Raw genomic sequence first — 14982 nt, 5'->3', positions numbered from 1 at the left:
GGGGCCGGCTTTTCCCAAAAGTAATAATTTCATCTTCAATTTATGATCCGGGGCGTCGCATAAACCAAACAGGACCAAACGAGCGCACACCGTTGCAGACCAAAGTGGGGGGGGGGGGGGGGGGGGGGTGTTCCGGTATCCGTGTTTTCTTTGACACGGTTGAAAGGGAAAAGGTAACGAAAGTGTGGCACAATTTTCCGCTGCTTCCCATTTTACTTTTCCATCCGGTTTACTCGAGGGGGTCAAACAATCGAAGAGAGCCAACGAGAAAGAGAGAGAGGAAGCGATAGAGACCTATGTGTTTCAAGTTTTCCTTTTTTTCATCCTTATCATTATCCTTCCGTTACCACTTTCGCTTTTACTAGTTCGTATAGCGTGGTCTTTTGAAGATCTATTACCGAAGGCATCTGAAGTCTTCGGTGGAGTGCTATCGCTTTGTTACTTCAAGCAGTCCTTTTTTAACCGTAGGGTTCTTCACCAGAAAGCGTGTGAGGATAAGAATGAAATTTACGCATGAGACTGCACTTTCCTGATTTAATGAGTGTTTGTAGGGAACATTGTACTCATTGATAATATTTCTTACCGGTCTACGAACGTTTTTTAATCTATTACCATATTTCAAAAGTATTAAATCATATATTAAATACAAACGCATGTTGAATTAAACTCCAGAATCGTACAACATTTTAAAATTTAGTTTTGGTTTAGGATATTTAAGAGGTTTACATTTATATATTCGTCTTTCATAGTTGTAGTTAAGGTCATTTTTCAAAACTATATTACTGAATACGTCCCTAAAGGATGAACCTAAACCCGAAGTAACTTACCGATTCCTGGTGTCACCATCAACCGCCACACACTCTTTTCCTCGAGATTGGGCGTTTGCAAAAAGTGACGGAAAATGCTTTCGTCTGTCATCTGGCGTACGCGTTTTGGGGACGAACGCAGAAAAGAATGCTGAGCCGAACGACGGTACGACATCCAAGGCTCAGCGTGCGAGGATCAAAGGACCTTCAGCCTACACCGCCGGCGGAACAGGACACGGCAAGTCCGGAGCATCCGTCCCCGCTGACGCGCTGCAATTGATGCCGAAGGAGTTGCTGTGGAATGCGTTCGTTTGAAAGTTTCAATGCTTCAAGTATGTCTACTATGCGGGGATCGCCCGGTGTTCGCCCACCTCGCTGGCGCTCAACCCTGGCACGTCCTGTTGTCCTGTCTCGCGCCCTTCCCCGGCGTGTGGAACGACGCGGGTGTTATGTAATTGACGTTTGTAGATTTTCGCGGTCGCGACAGCCGTTATTACACGACGGGCGTGCGAGCGGTCGTTGCATAATTACATCTTTCAAGGGTGTGTGAACAGTTTGCATTTTGTGATGTAGGTATTTTCACCAACTTTTTACATATTCGAAGAGTTCAATGTTTTAGATTTAATTTTCAATTAATTTTCAATCATTTATTCATTTTAAATTTTTGTTCCTATATTTAGAGCTTTAAAATTTACATGACCAACAGATGAAAACAATAAAATTAGGTAAATAAAAGCAATTACCATACGATGAATTTAATAAAAAATGGTGCCTTCACAACAAAAGTAGATAACGTAAAGATATAGAAAAGTATGAAAACACATTTATACTTAAATATTATCAGCAAACTTTATAGTTGATCCAATTTTGGGACAACATGTTCATGCATTTTGCAACTCGTTGGAATGTGGCGAGATAAAAAGACTTACCAAGTAATCCCGAGTTAACGGTAGGAAAATGATAAAAACGAGGCAGCACTTGCCCGAGCTATACGATCGTATGAAAAATGTCCCTCTCCCAGCAGCACATTCTCCCTTCCAACGGCCGGAAGTGGGAGCCAGGAAACCTCTTGCACCGAGGAACGGAGTGAAAAGCTCGCTTGGAACGTAGTAAAAAAAAGAGTGAACAACAAAAAACCAGAAGCAAAATAGACTTCCAATGGAAAACTCCGAGTATTCGGCCGCACCCGTCGGATAACCTACATAAAACATACACACACACACACACATGTATGGGGGCCAGTTTTCCATGTCTTGGCTGGGCAGAATTCCAGTATCCGGTTTCGGCATTACACGGCGCCGTTACGAAGGATGTTTCCTGGTGGCGCTGATGATGACTCTGCTGCACGGAATGTGCGGAATCCCAGCAAAGCTTTCCCCCCCCCCTCTTCCTTTTCCTCCAGCTCATCCTTTTCCACTGGGAAAAGGGAAAACGCTCTGAGAGGAATAAACACGCCGTACACCGCAGCGTCGGTTCGTGGTGAGAGCAAAGCCGGCAGCTCGCGAAAGCTCACCGAAGGTCCGACTGCACCCCGTCGCTGATAAGGGCGCACTGATAACGAACCCCGTTGTTGGGCGGCGATCGCAAACAGCCACCTGCTCCCCCAAAAACCCCCACACCAGTTTACGTGCGTTCGAGAGACAATCGCGCGAGAACGTCTCGAGAGAAAATCCGCGGGAGTGGATCAGATCTCGGACGAAGACGCGCGTCGACGACGACGACGACTGCTCGGTGTCTTCGGGTGCCGAACGCCGAACCCCCCCGGCACGATGACGAGCCGGAACGCCGACCGTGTCGTCCGGTGCGCGCTGGTAAACTAAATAAATAAAACTATTTATACTCTCGCCGTGGACGGACGCAGCCGTCGTGGTCGGAAAAACTGCAACCAGCAACACTACCGAGGAACCGAGAGCCGGGGTGGTTGCGATTCCGGCAGCGCAGTGCGGTGGTTTCCTCCCAGTCCCAGTGTGACCGTGTGACCGTGCGTGTGTGTGAGGGTGAGTGAGGGGTACGTGGGCCCTTTCAACCGACCGCGCGCCAGAGAAATTGGAAACCCTAGGGGGAAAACCCTCCGGTTTCGGGAGGACAGTGCGAACCGATATATTTTGTGTCAATCGGAAAACTCTACGGCGGTGGGTGTGTATTTTCCTTCCTCTTTTTTGTTACGTTTAATTGCCTTCGAAGAACCTACGCAAACCGCACACGGGAGTGGTTCCGATTCTCTTGCTTTTATGTTTTTGTAACGCACCGTTTGTGACACCGAGGTCAGCGCCAGCATCGTTATGTTGCAGTGGATGTCCAACCATCCCCTGGGCTGGGGATGTTGTGTTCGTGCGTGCGTGCGTGTGCGTGAGTGTGTGCGTTGGAAAGATTGTATTACGACGCGCCTGTTGTGGCACTTCCGGTGCTGGACGACCCGCCCAAAAAGCTGCCGACAGGCAGAGCTGACGCTCGCAGAGAACCCCGAACGCTGCTTGGCTTTCTCCGTGAGCGGGACTTTGCTGGAGGATGTTCACTCCTCCCGAGCTGCGATGGTCGATGGAAGAAGTGTGTTAGACAAATCACAAAACAACCACCAATTTGGCAACCAGTGTGTGCTAATCATCAGCCCCCCCCCCCCCCCCCCCGAAGAACCGTTTGCCACCTTCCCTACCTCTTTCGCGAGTCCTAAGCATCTAGCCGACTTCCAGCTGTTTGGCTCGGAGCCGTCTTGGAAGAGGGCGGTGGCTGTTTGGCGACATCCTTTGGCAAACAACTCGTTCTGAACGGTCACCCAAGTTACGATTGTTTTATCACACATTTGTTCATTCCTTCTAGAGGTGTATGCGAGTGAGACATTGTAACTAGCATAAAATAATGTTGTTCAGGCAAACTGACAAGATACGATCATTTGTGTAAGGTATGGGTAGTTACAGTTCCTGTAAGTTCATCCAATTTGAACTTTACTAAAAACTGCGTTTTTCTATTTTGTTATTCAGTCTTTACCATTCTATTTACTTTACAAAATGGTTTCCAAACGAAGTTCTACTTTTAACTGAAAATCTTAAAACAATGATTCTCAATTGTATCGGATGTTTTTCTTGTATGCATCCTTCCTCAATATCTTTCGATGTGGAATCGGACATTCCATCGTTTAGAGAACACCCTGATGGCGTAGTATTTGCCTCAACGACAACCATGTTTCCCATGTAACTAACTCAATAGACAAGCGAATAAAACAGATATCATCAATTAGATGAGATAAATCGTAGCGCAAAACCGAGAAGCTTCTTACTGACAGCTTCCTTTCGAGCGGAAACAGTCGAATCGTTAGAATTTTTGAACCTTTTTTGTTTGTTTCACCGTTGTTGTGAATTTTCATTTCCCTTTTTCGCTTCCTCCCATCTTGGGACGGCCAAAAGCGAATGGTTTGATGATTGGTGATGCTGACGGTAATGATGACGACACAAAAGGAAATCTCGAGAGCGCGTTAGAAGGAAGCGAGCGAGAGCAAAAGGTTCCGGCATCGGAATGGAATCAGGAAACTGTTGGGGATGAGAATGAGAGAGTGAAAATGCGAGTTTCCACGAGAGGCACACGACGGTTGGGTGGTGGCGCGGACGCAAGGACGACGATTTTCGGGCGAGATGCGAAAATTACATAATATTTTCGTCCTAATTGACAATTGCAATAAATTATACAGTTTTACACTGTTACCGTAAGCGCCAGGATATCGTGCGCCCGAGGGGTTCAGCAAGAGGTGACAAACGGGGGGAGGGAGAACGGTGCGTTGTTGGGGGTTGCAATGTGGGTGGTGTATTTATGCGTGTGGATGCGTACGATTGTGTGTGTGTGTGTGTGTAAGTGATGTTAAAGCAAAGCAAACAGGTGGGGCAGAACATTAGAGGTGCGAATTAAAAACGCCAGAACTTGCTGTGGGTGCCTCTATCGTCAAAGCGGTTCATCGAAGCGGACACAATTGTGTGTTTGTGTATGTGTATGTTTGTGTTGAATTGTTGTGCTATTTGGTTGAGAACTCAATGCATCACATCTGTTGACTTTTTGTTATTCACATTTGCGTAATTGTTAAAATGTGTTACTGGAAGAAAGGTTGTTATAAATTTTAAATTCACTATAAATATGTCATTTCAACAAAAACATTTAAAGTGGTAAGACAGGTTTCACGAATAGTCAAATATTTCCCGATCAAAGGTGCCCATGAAAACTCAGTGCTGAGAGAAACTAAGAATAACGAAAATAAAGTACACTCTTTCTGTTTTCCGATCGCCGGCGAAGTAAAATTAAGTAACTGGAAAAGCAGTAAAGACAACCGAGAGAAGAAAAAAAACACTGGAAACGGACACAAGCATATCCTTCTTCAATCCTTCGACAGGTTTTCGATCGTATCACGGCGTTACGGCGGGGATTTCGCATCGGATACGGCCTAATCGGAACCGTAATCCAATTAACATACGACTGCTAATACCGAACCCATTGACCTCCCGAACCCGTGGCCAAACCGAAAGCAAAACCGGGACCGGGCGTTTCCCTGGTAGCTTCTGCGTCGCTTTTCCCTTTCCCAACGTGCGGTCAGCCTCGTCCAGGCTCGGCTCATTCGCTAACGGAAGGGAAGCGTAGAGGTGAGTGTTGTTCCTTTTTCGTTTTCCATCGGGTTGATTTCTTTTTTGGGCACTTTTTATGTTTACTCCATTACTTTCTTTCGATTCATGTCGGTTGGCTTCACTGCAGGCCATTTGGAGCGGGGATTATGGGTACAGCATAACGATTACGATTGCATTAGGGATTCGGATGCCGTTTTTCGAATCCACCGTCCACCACCCGCTCGGGACACCAACCAACCAACACATTCGCATAGCACGACACACCTTGTAACGGTGGAGTCTGATGAGAGTGTCCTGAGCCTAAGCATCTAGAATGACGTTTATGCCGTTTTTTTTTAAGCCTCCCCCCGAAAAGGATTACATGCGGGAGACGTTCGCACACACACACACACACACGTGCGTATATCGGTAGAAAGTCACATCGTCCTGGAAACCGGACGTCCCGGTGCTCTAGCGACACTTTTCCGTCTGCAGCTTCTGGTGCGAGAGTGCACGTTAAATTTTATTGCCATCGCCCGTGCCGGAAAAACCTGCTGCATAATAAAACAGGGCGAAGAGGAAATTCCAATCCCGAGAGTGATCGGAGCGGCATAGACTTACGCGTAACTTGCCTTTGCGACGGAACGAAAGTAGCCTATAATGGAAATTATCTTACAGCAGACGAAACATGTCTTGCAAAAACGAAAACGGAAACATTTCATGTCAACTTATTGTTCATGGAAGACGAAAAGAAATGTGATTGCTAGTAGTACTGCTCCACACAAATTTGCTAATTGTTTAGGTTAACTTGAGTCTTTGCTAGATTTTTTAGGAAATCCAAAACTGAAGCTTCATAACTGTTTAAAATGTAATTAACATTACTCAAGTTGAATGTGTCAGCTGATATTTAAACTGAAATAGTGAGAGTTTCTGAATGAAATACAATCTATTTTAGTTTCAAAACACTGAGAGTTATGGAAATTATTTTGACATTCTTTTCACTACCCGATAGTATTTGTTAAATCCTATAATACACTCATTTTTATACGTTTTCTTGCTTTGTATGATTTCTTTTTATTTTCTCGTCCATTTTCATCGAAAGGCCACAAGATAACACATTGTAGTTTCTAACATTTATTCGAATAGTCTTGTGATCTTTCACGACCAAGGGAAATATTTTTTCCCACCTACAAAACTCGTTACTGTTTGTTCAACTATTATCAAAACGATACTTTTGAAACGAAACATCAAAGAAAACATTATGTCAAAGGCCTCAATTGTCTTTCTGAACGAATAAACAAAAAAGAACTATCAAAATTAATTGCTTCAAAACCAAACCATTCGTGCGTTCAACCAACAACTACAACTTAGTATTTGGAAAGTCTATTAGACTTGATGAATTTATTATGTTTTTATAGAAATGGCTAAGATCTTTTTCTAGAATTTTATAACATGTAATTTGTATTGGAAAGAAAATTCGATATCATCACTAAACTCTTCATTTTTTACTTTTATGGTTCATAGGGAAAAATAATTCCCATGAAATTATTAAAAAAACCTAAGGAGACAGCTAGGTTTTTCTGGTGATATTCTCTTATTTTACATACCAAATAGGCAAAATATTGTGTTGTATTGCCAATTTTAGTCTTTAATAGCTTATGGTCCTTAAAGGGTTAATCAAAAAGGTTAGTGGATCAGTTTTGTTGATAACTTAGGGAACGTTTTAATCTGAACTTTAGCTAGGATAAAAGCAATGCATATGAAGCACAATTATAAACTGTGTGTTATGATTCCTACTACGATATCCGATAGATGCTGCAAATATTACAAAGTTTCATTGATGTTACCCATTAATGTGAACATTACAAACGAACATTGAAAAAAAGACGCAAAGTCTATAGCACTTTCTCACGCTCGACTGGCTATCGAAACATTCATCACCTGTCCGCTGCTACAATGGACTCCGGAGTCGCCTGTCTGGCTGTCTATCTTTCCGTCTGTCCCCATGCCCATGGAGGCAACGACGTATCGTTAATCATCCACTAATACACCCACAAACACCACCCAAGCTCATCAAAAGGACACGCACCGATGACTGCATCGGTTCGTTCGTCTGGGGCTCATGGTGGCGTTGACCGGTGGAGCAAGGGGTGCGGGAATCTCGGTACGACTCTGATTAGAATTTACGTTCCACAAGTGGATACTACGTTGGTCTCGCTAAGGTCTCCCCGACCGGAGGGTCAACATACATCCGGCGATGTTAGGCTGCAACGGAACGTGCCCACCGGCTATGGGACGTCGTTCCATTTACCTGTTCCAGACCGTGTGTGTGTGTTTGCTTCCTCTAGTAAAATGCCACTTTCCGGACGCGAAATGGATGAGGCTCGTCGTCGGCGTTTTGTGAAACAATTTCCGCGCACCGATGCAACTGCGAATCGGGCAACAGGCAACGTGCGCCCTGGATGCATTCATTTGTCAGCGCCGACGTCCGACTGGCGTCGTCCTGTCGTCCGATGGCTTGCTCCTTCTGGCAAGCGACTGGAGCACACGGAAAAGTCCAACCCCCGTTCCGAGCGGGTGCGGTTCCACGGGCAACTGGGACACTCCATTGTTGGGCACGGCCAGCAAAGAAAGAAAGCAAGATAATGGAAGCGGGCATAAAAACAACATCACCATGGAGGCCACACCTAACGCCCTCTTTCCCGCCCCCACCAATTTCACCCCCTCCCTCCCGTTTGACTCAGCGATCGTCAACGAGTCAATTGGAGTTGAGAGGTTAATGGGAAGCCCATGTCCCGCCAGATGGCGCTGCCGTGCCTGTGTGTGTGTGTGACCGAGCCTTTGTGAGCCGATCCTTCCGAGTCATTTCCTCGCCGAGGAACACCGCCACCTCCCTCCGAGTGTCGCTTTTCCTACACGCCTTTCCCTTCGCGTTTCTTTCTCGAAAGCGATGCAAAAATTGAAAGGACACCCGTTTGAAGGAAGAAGAATGGCAAAGGCACGGCTTGCTTAAATGACTATCGCGCCTTCAACAAACCCGTGCCACGGTGGGTTGTTGACTCGGGCCGTTCCGGGCCGGTGTTTGGAAAAGGAAAAAATAAAGAAGGCTGCAGCCGTTTCGGGGCCATCACGTCAAGCTGCTTATTTTGCTCGTGTCACTGCAAAATCGGGTACCGTAGGAAAGTGCCTCGGCCAGGACGACGTCTTTTCGGTTCTCGGGGGTTTGGGGCCCGTTTCTTGGCAAACTGTCTTCCGCATGCACCGGGCAGGGAGTGGGGGGTTTCTTTCATTCTTTTCTCCCGCCTCCCCCGGGGTGGAAGTAAACTCATCGGCATTTCAATTATGCTCAAGGTCGGGCGAGAGGAAGAGGACGCGAGAGGTTTGCCTGCCAAATGTAGGTCGAGAGAACGAACCGAACGTCGCCAGATTGGCTGCCCGCCGTCGGATGCTGGCAAAGCTTATGCAATAAATGTGCATGAAGAGTGGACCCGAAGTGGATTTGTGTCGGCACGGTTTGGATTTCAAAAATCACGCCCTCATATGCTGTAGATACGGTGGCTTCCGCTGGCAAGATAAAAGGAGGCCCCCCAAACGAGATTCGGGAGTTCGTTAGGGTAATCTCATCAGTAGCTGCCGTACCCCGTGGATATGTGTCCGCATGTGTTTGTGTGTGTGCCATTTTGGACGCTGATTTGAACACGTTGGCGAATGACAAGAAGCATCCGACGTACCGTCGTTCGGTGCTACTAATCCCCGGATCCAGCATTCCATGCTCATTCTTTTTCCATCGCGAGCACATAACCATGATGTATGATTGGGCCTGACATTCAAATCCATCGCTCCAGACTTTTAAACCCATCGAAAAGTTGAGTTCCCAAACCGTGATCAATATGTAAGCAACTTACTTTACATTTTTTTAAAATCGGATATCGTTGGAACATTCCCTTCAAAGAATCGTCACAGGTTCAACGTTTCCTATCGAATTGAAATAATAACATCGACATATTTTCATATAGCATACTCAGTAGCGATTTGCTTCTTATCTTTGCAGCCATACCCGCCAATTCATGAGATGCTGTTGCAGTAATAGATCGTCATGTTCTGTTTTGTTCAACTCCTGTATACACCTTGAGCCTGTAAGTGTTCGCCCGGTTTTCGCATCGCTACCGTGTAGCATCATCATACACACTAACCCGAACGGTTACAGGTCACTACTTGCAGGTCGCAACAACAACGTTGCCCATTCGCCCCCTTCCGTTCGTTCGTTCGCTTCATGTTCGAACGATCGATTGTTGTTTGTTTCGTAGATATATTTTTTGGTATAACGGAAAGATCATTCAAAAAACAACTCAGCTCTCATGGATGTATTTTTATGTTGTCATATGCTTAAAATTTCATATTACTTGCCAAATTTTGTCGGCTCATGGGAATGGAGAATTGTTCACTTTGTTTTGAAGGATTTTATAATAGCATATTGGTACTTTTGTGATACCGTTTAATAGTTAAACTTTGCTTTTGAATCTTGTTTGTGAATATGTTCGTATTTTATACGTGTTTCATGCTGGTTGTTAATTTCTTTTTCTTGTTTTCTATCTTTTCTTTACTGCAACCACTTCCACAACAACTGATATTTACTACTGCTACTACTACTACTACTACTACTACTACTACTACTACTACTTATACTACTGCTACCTCCTTCGTGTCTTCGCCTGTTTTGGTCCTTTAATTGCTGTTTCGCGCTGCTCGGTGTATGTGTCTGTCATGAACTCTGCGACGCATCATCAACATCCTCACCGACATCACTCTCATCAACATCGACCGTCATTGCCATCGCCTGTTTTGCGAATGTGTGTTTGCCATGTTTGTGTACCATCTCGACTAGGAACTGATAACTTAAACACTGTGAACCGTGAGTGAGTGCATTTATGTGACCGGTTACTATTATAATTCGAAAAAAAAAAAGATAAATTAATTCGAGACTGGTCTTAAACCAACAGCAAAGCTCTGCTACCAGAGTGGTAATCCAGTGGATGGTAATTGAATGAAGATTGTTTGAGTTATTTTTGCATTCAATTTTCCGACGGAAACATTTTCAGTACAGTCTCACTTTCGCTTCCATTCGTCCATCGCCGGACACATAGTGTTTGATACTGTTGTAACGGCAAGGAAGGTTACATAGCGGCAGCCACGTGTAACAATCTTAATGTGTCCTTTTCGTCAATGGAATGTGCACTCTGCCTGTGTGTATGTGCGTGATTGTGTGCTTGATTTAAATTAACTTTACACTGATGTGATTGCAAGCGCAGGGGCGTGTCACGTTCGTAATCGCTAAAATTGTGTGACACGAAAAGGGTTTACTTTAACACGGATTTCTTATCAAGCAAACTTGTATAAAGAGATGTACATTTCTTAATTGATTCATTGAATTCATTTGTATCGTATCGCACCATTTTCATGTGTCATCTATAGTCTGGATGTTATGAATAAGGAATAGCGCACGCTGTACATCGTTAGATCGTAGCATTGTGTGTAACATTGGCCTTGCGTTAGCGTTGTTGTAAGTGTCGTAAAGTGATTCTTTTAATTCATCGTTACCAACTGTATTAGAATGTAAGACATACGCGCATAAGATTATGAACGTTGAGAAGTTTTATTTTATCCTATTCGTTCAGCATAATTTGCATCAAAAGATTTCGATCTCAAAAAGCGGATGGTTTCACTGTGAAATAGTTACGCATTTGATTTCTTTTGTATTCTTCTCACCTTATTGGTAAGATTGTTGGCGAGAATCCGTTTTTGTGTTGTTAGTTTCCGTTTTTTTTCGATGAAAATGCTCCACCGCGTGAAAGTTCTACTCATCAAGCAACTCTATTCAAAATGTCGTTAGAGTTGTCTGCAATATGGGAAACTCTGTGCAGAAGGCTCGTGCCGAGAGGGCCCGAACGGCCGCCGTCCAGGGTCCTTACTGCAACGCTTCCAACTTAAACTTGAAGAGGACTCGACAGATTCGTTGAGTCCGAAGGACGAAGGCCGGCGTTCGTTGGCAAGTGGACATTGTTGTGCGGGTTTTGGCCGAGCAAGCATTTGCTCAAGATTTTCTCAGCGAACAATACGGCCTGCGACCGGCAGCAACCGACCAGCTCCGCCACCATGAGCATGCATATTAATAATCAAACGGATACGGGGACCTTTACGAGATAATCATCACGACGGTCGTAAAGCTCTCGGTGCTTAAGAGACCCGAAATGAGCTGGCGGTCGGTTTGATGGAACTGTTCGCTGGGTGGTGGATACATATTTACTAGTCCCCCATTTTGATTGGCATCGTTCGTTGGACTCCTTCGTTGAAGTTTTTCCACCCTCCCCCCCACGACTTTCCGGTTCTCCCTTCTCCCGGCCCGACGTGACTCACGCAGGACGTGTTTTGTAATGTTTTTACACCTACACTACGGCTCACGCACACCGGATCGCATTCGCTACAGTGCAGGGCGGTGCAATAAAATAGGCCATAAAGGCCGGACTCGGCTAAGTAATGGAGTTGTTTTTGATTTGCTGTCGGGGACATTTACAACACTGGCACGAGCAAATGATACAAACTTGTTTGGGGTTCGATTGTTGCTGCAATGTTTCCTTCAACAAGTTCCCACAGCGTTGGAGTTCGGGGTGGTTGTCTTGGGCATTTATTACTTTATTGTGGCGGAGGCAGCCATTCGTACTGGTGATGTATTTTGTTTCGTTAGTTTGCACGAGGAATATATATGTATGTCCTTCCCGTGGTATGGTTTTACGGGCATGAAAAAGCCGCAATAGGACATAAATGGAAGGTGGCATAAAAACACCAAAGAATATGTTACTTAAATCACTCGTTTACACCAAACAGAAAGTGACGTTTGGCCAACACGAAAACCACCGTGATTATATTCCTCGATGGAGCAAACTAAATGAATGCTCCATTGTGGCATTGTGAGGAAAACTTTCGTTCAACAGTTGTACTTCTTTTCAATCCGCAAATTAACTTTTATGCGCAATTTAATATTGAAACAATGGATCGACCTGATTTGACTTTGCCAGGAACAAGTTTCGCAATTGTTCTTCTCCAACTCTTTCCTCTCCCGTCGTGTCCATTCTCAGACACTCGCACTCCTGCATGAGTCGCGCCGGCTGTTTCGTCCCCTTTACCAAGTTCACGCCGCCTAATACAATTAACAACGTTCTTCGTGTCGGTGGCATCATCATTTTCTCACCTTTCGACACATGTTCCCGGGATGTCGGAGGCGGCTCAACGGCATCGAAGGTCGTACGGTGAAGCGTTTCCCAGCGCTGCCCAAGGAAACAACATGGCCCAAGCTCAAAGGCCGATCAAACTTGCACAATATCAATTACCCCAATTAGGTTGATGCGAAAGTCAGAGCAATCCATCGGTCCGGATGGTGAGTGGTTATTGCGGTGAGGAAGATGATTGGGGGGCAACCCATGTACCGCTAGTCAGCTCAAGTTTTCTTTCTGCATGATAATGTTATTATTATCGTACGCCTCGAGCTCCTGCCGGCTGTAATGGAACACAGAGTAGTTAACTGTTGTTTTAATGTGTTGTGTTGGACAGATGTGTGCTTAAGTATCGGGAGATCCCTGTCCTTACGAGTCATAACCATTCACGGTATGTTGTTCCGTGTATTTTTGTATTCATGTGATCAAACACACAGCTCCCAAAAGTGTATACTTATCTATAAATTATTATCAATTTATGAACTCTGTTTTTGGATTTTTGATTTTGAAAAGCACATCTGAACGTGCATACCCAATATGGCATATTGACCCTTGTATGCTGTTGTTGAAATTGTTATCTTCATTGCTACTTTTTCGCATTCTCGTGTTTACTCGCCTGTCGTAGCGAGCGGCTTCAGCAGTCGTCACCGTTCAGGGAATTCGTGAATGAAATTTTTGTTTACTGCAGGGTTGTACGGCATCACGTCCAACGAATGAGAAAATGGGCGAGCATTGAGTCCATAATGCTCACATTCCGTGCATTCTCCGGTGGCCCATTTCCGCGAAATAAAATGAGAGAACTTGGGGCTTTGAAAGCCTAAATCCCGCGGACCAACAGAATGGTGGAGAGCGTGTGAGAGAACGTTGTCGGCTACAATTGAGCTCGGCGTGTCCTTTTGCGTGACACCATAGCAACCCTCCACCGCCTGTGTTAGGGGTTGAATGTAGGATGTCGTGGTGTTGGTCGAACGAATGAGAATCGTGAGTGAGCGAGTGAGTTTCTAGAGTCCTTGCGCTCTACAGCATCCGCTGGATTAAGGACGACCAAGTGAGGATGAGTACGGGCGCGAACTCACTCTCACTCGCTGAACATGTGCATGAGGGGCACATACACATGCATACACATTACCCTTCCTAGTGCGGTCACTGCTCCTAATGTATAAGACGCTTTGCTCACTATAATGAGATTACTTCTCCGAAAAGGGTGAGATATAGCAGCTCATCTCATTTGTGAACGAGAAGGATGAACGAGAAAGCATCCCAAGGGAAAAGTATCCTTTCTCACGCACGCACACAATCACCGAGGACACGGTGAGATGAACGTACGTAGTGTGTCGATGCGCACGCTGGAAGATGGGGTCGTGGTTGCTACTACTGCTACTACCACCAACACCGGGGACCGTTACTCCAGCCTAACTAGCACACGGAGCGTGTCTAAGTGTGCGTTTGCGTGCGTTTTGTGCTCCATTGGACAGCGCAGCATCCGGTAAGGATTTGGGAGCGCGAGTAGAACACACCAGCCCAAACGCCCACCAACACATGCCGACGTGGTGTGAATGTGGCTCGCCCCATCAACGTCGTCGGGGCGCGGGTCGTCGTGTTTGTAGGCAATGGTTATGCGTTCAGACAAATTTTCGTCCGCTCCCGGAAAGTATGACGTGTAGCAGCAGTGCGAGCGTGAGCATTGACAGAAAAGCTGGGCTTTTCCTCGTCCGACGGTCGTCGACGGTTTGAAGCGAAATCGGTGCGAATCTGCTAGAAAAACCAACGATCCAGTGTGTGATTGTGGAAAATTCCGTAACCGTATCGGTTGGGGTTTCGTTTTGCAGCGGAGTGGATTTTCCTTCCCAGTGCCAGTGGGGGCCTATTTGAGGATTTGGGGATTTGCGTGGGGTGCCCGTGTGTTTCTGTGGTCAGCCTCGTCAGTGGGAACTAGGTTACGGTGATTTGCAGCCTCCATCGTTCTCGCTGGTCATCTAGAATGTCCTGCAACCAGCATAGTGAACCATCGTTCGAACAGATTTGAATAAGACTGCATTTAGATCCACCCGAACGATTGATTTCTTGCGCTGGAGTTTTCGAGCGGAGCCCTGGTATCCCTCGCACGGATGCGCACCTCGCCCCTGCTCGAAGGGTGGTTCGAGCGAAAATCGATTAGTGACCAAAGTTTGGGTGAATTGGGACGCGAAGACATTCGGATCACAACAGTCCATATTCTGTATCACTCGCTCGCGAACGATGAGTGAGCGTGAGCTGGTGCGTGGATTCGAATGAGACAAATCAGCGTGAGGTGTGACACACCGGGTGTGAGTGTGTCTGCATGAGCTT

Source organism: Anopheles ziemanni, chromosome 2, assembly GCF_943734765.1.
Source record: "Anopheles ziemanni chromosome 2, idAnoZiCoDA_A2_x.2, whole genome shotgun sequence".
Taxonomy (NCBI): domain Eukaryota; kingdom Metazoa; phylum Arthropoda; class Insecta; order Diptera; family Culicidae; genus Anopheles; species Anopheles ziemanni.
The sequence above is the reverse complement of the archived record's forward strand: the minus strand, read 5'-3'. Positions refer to the sequence as shown.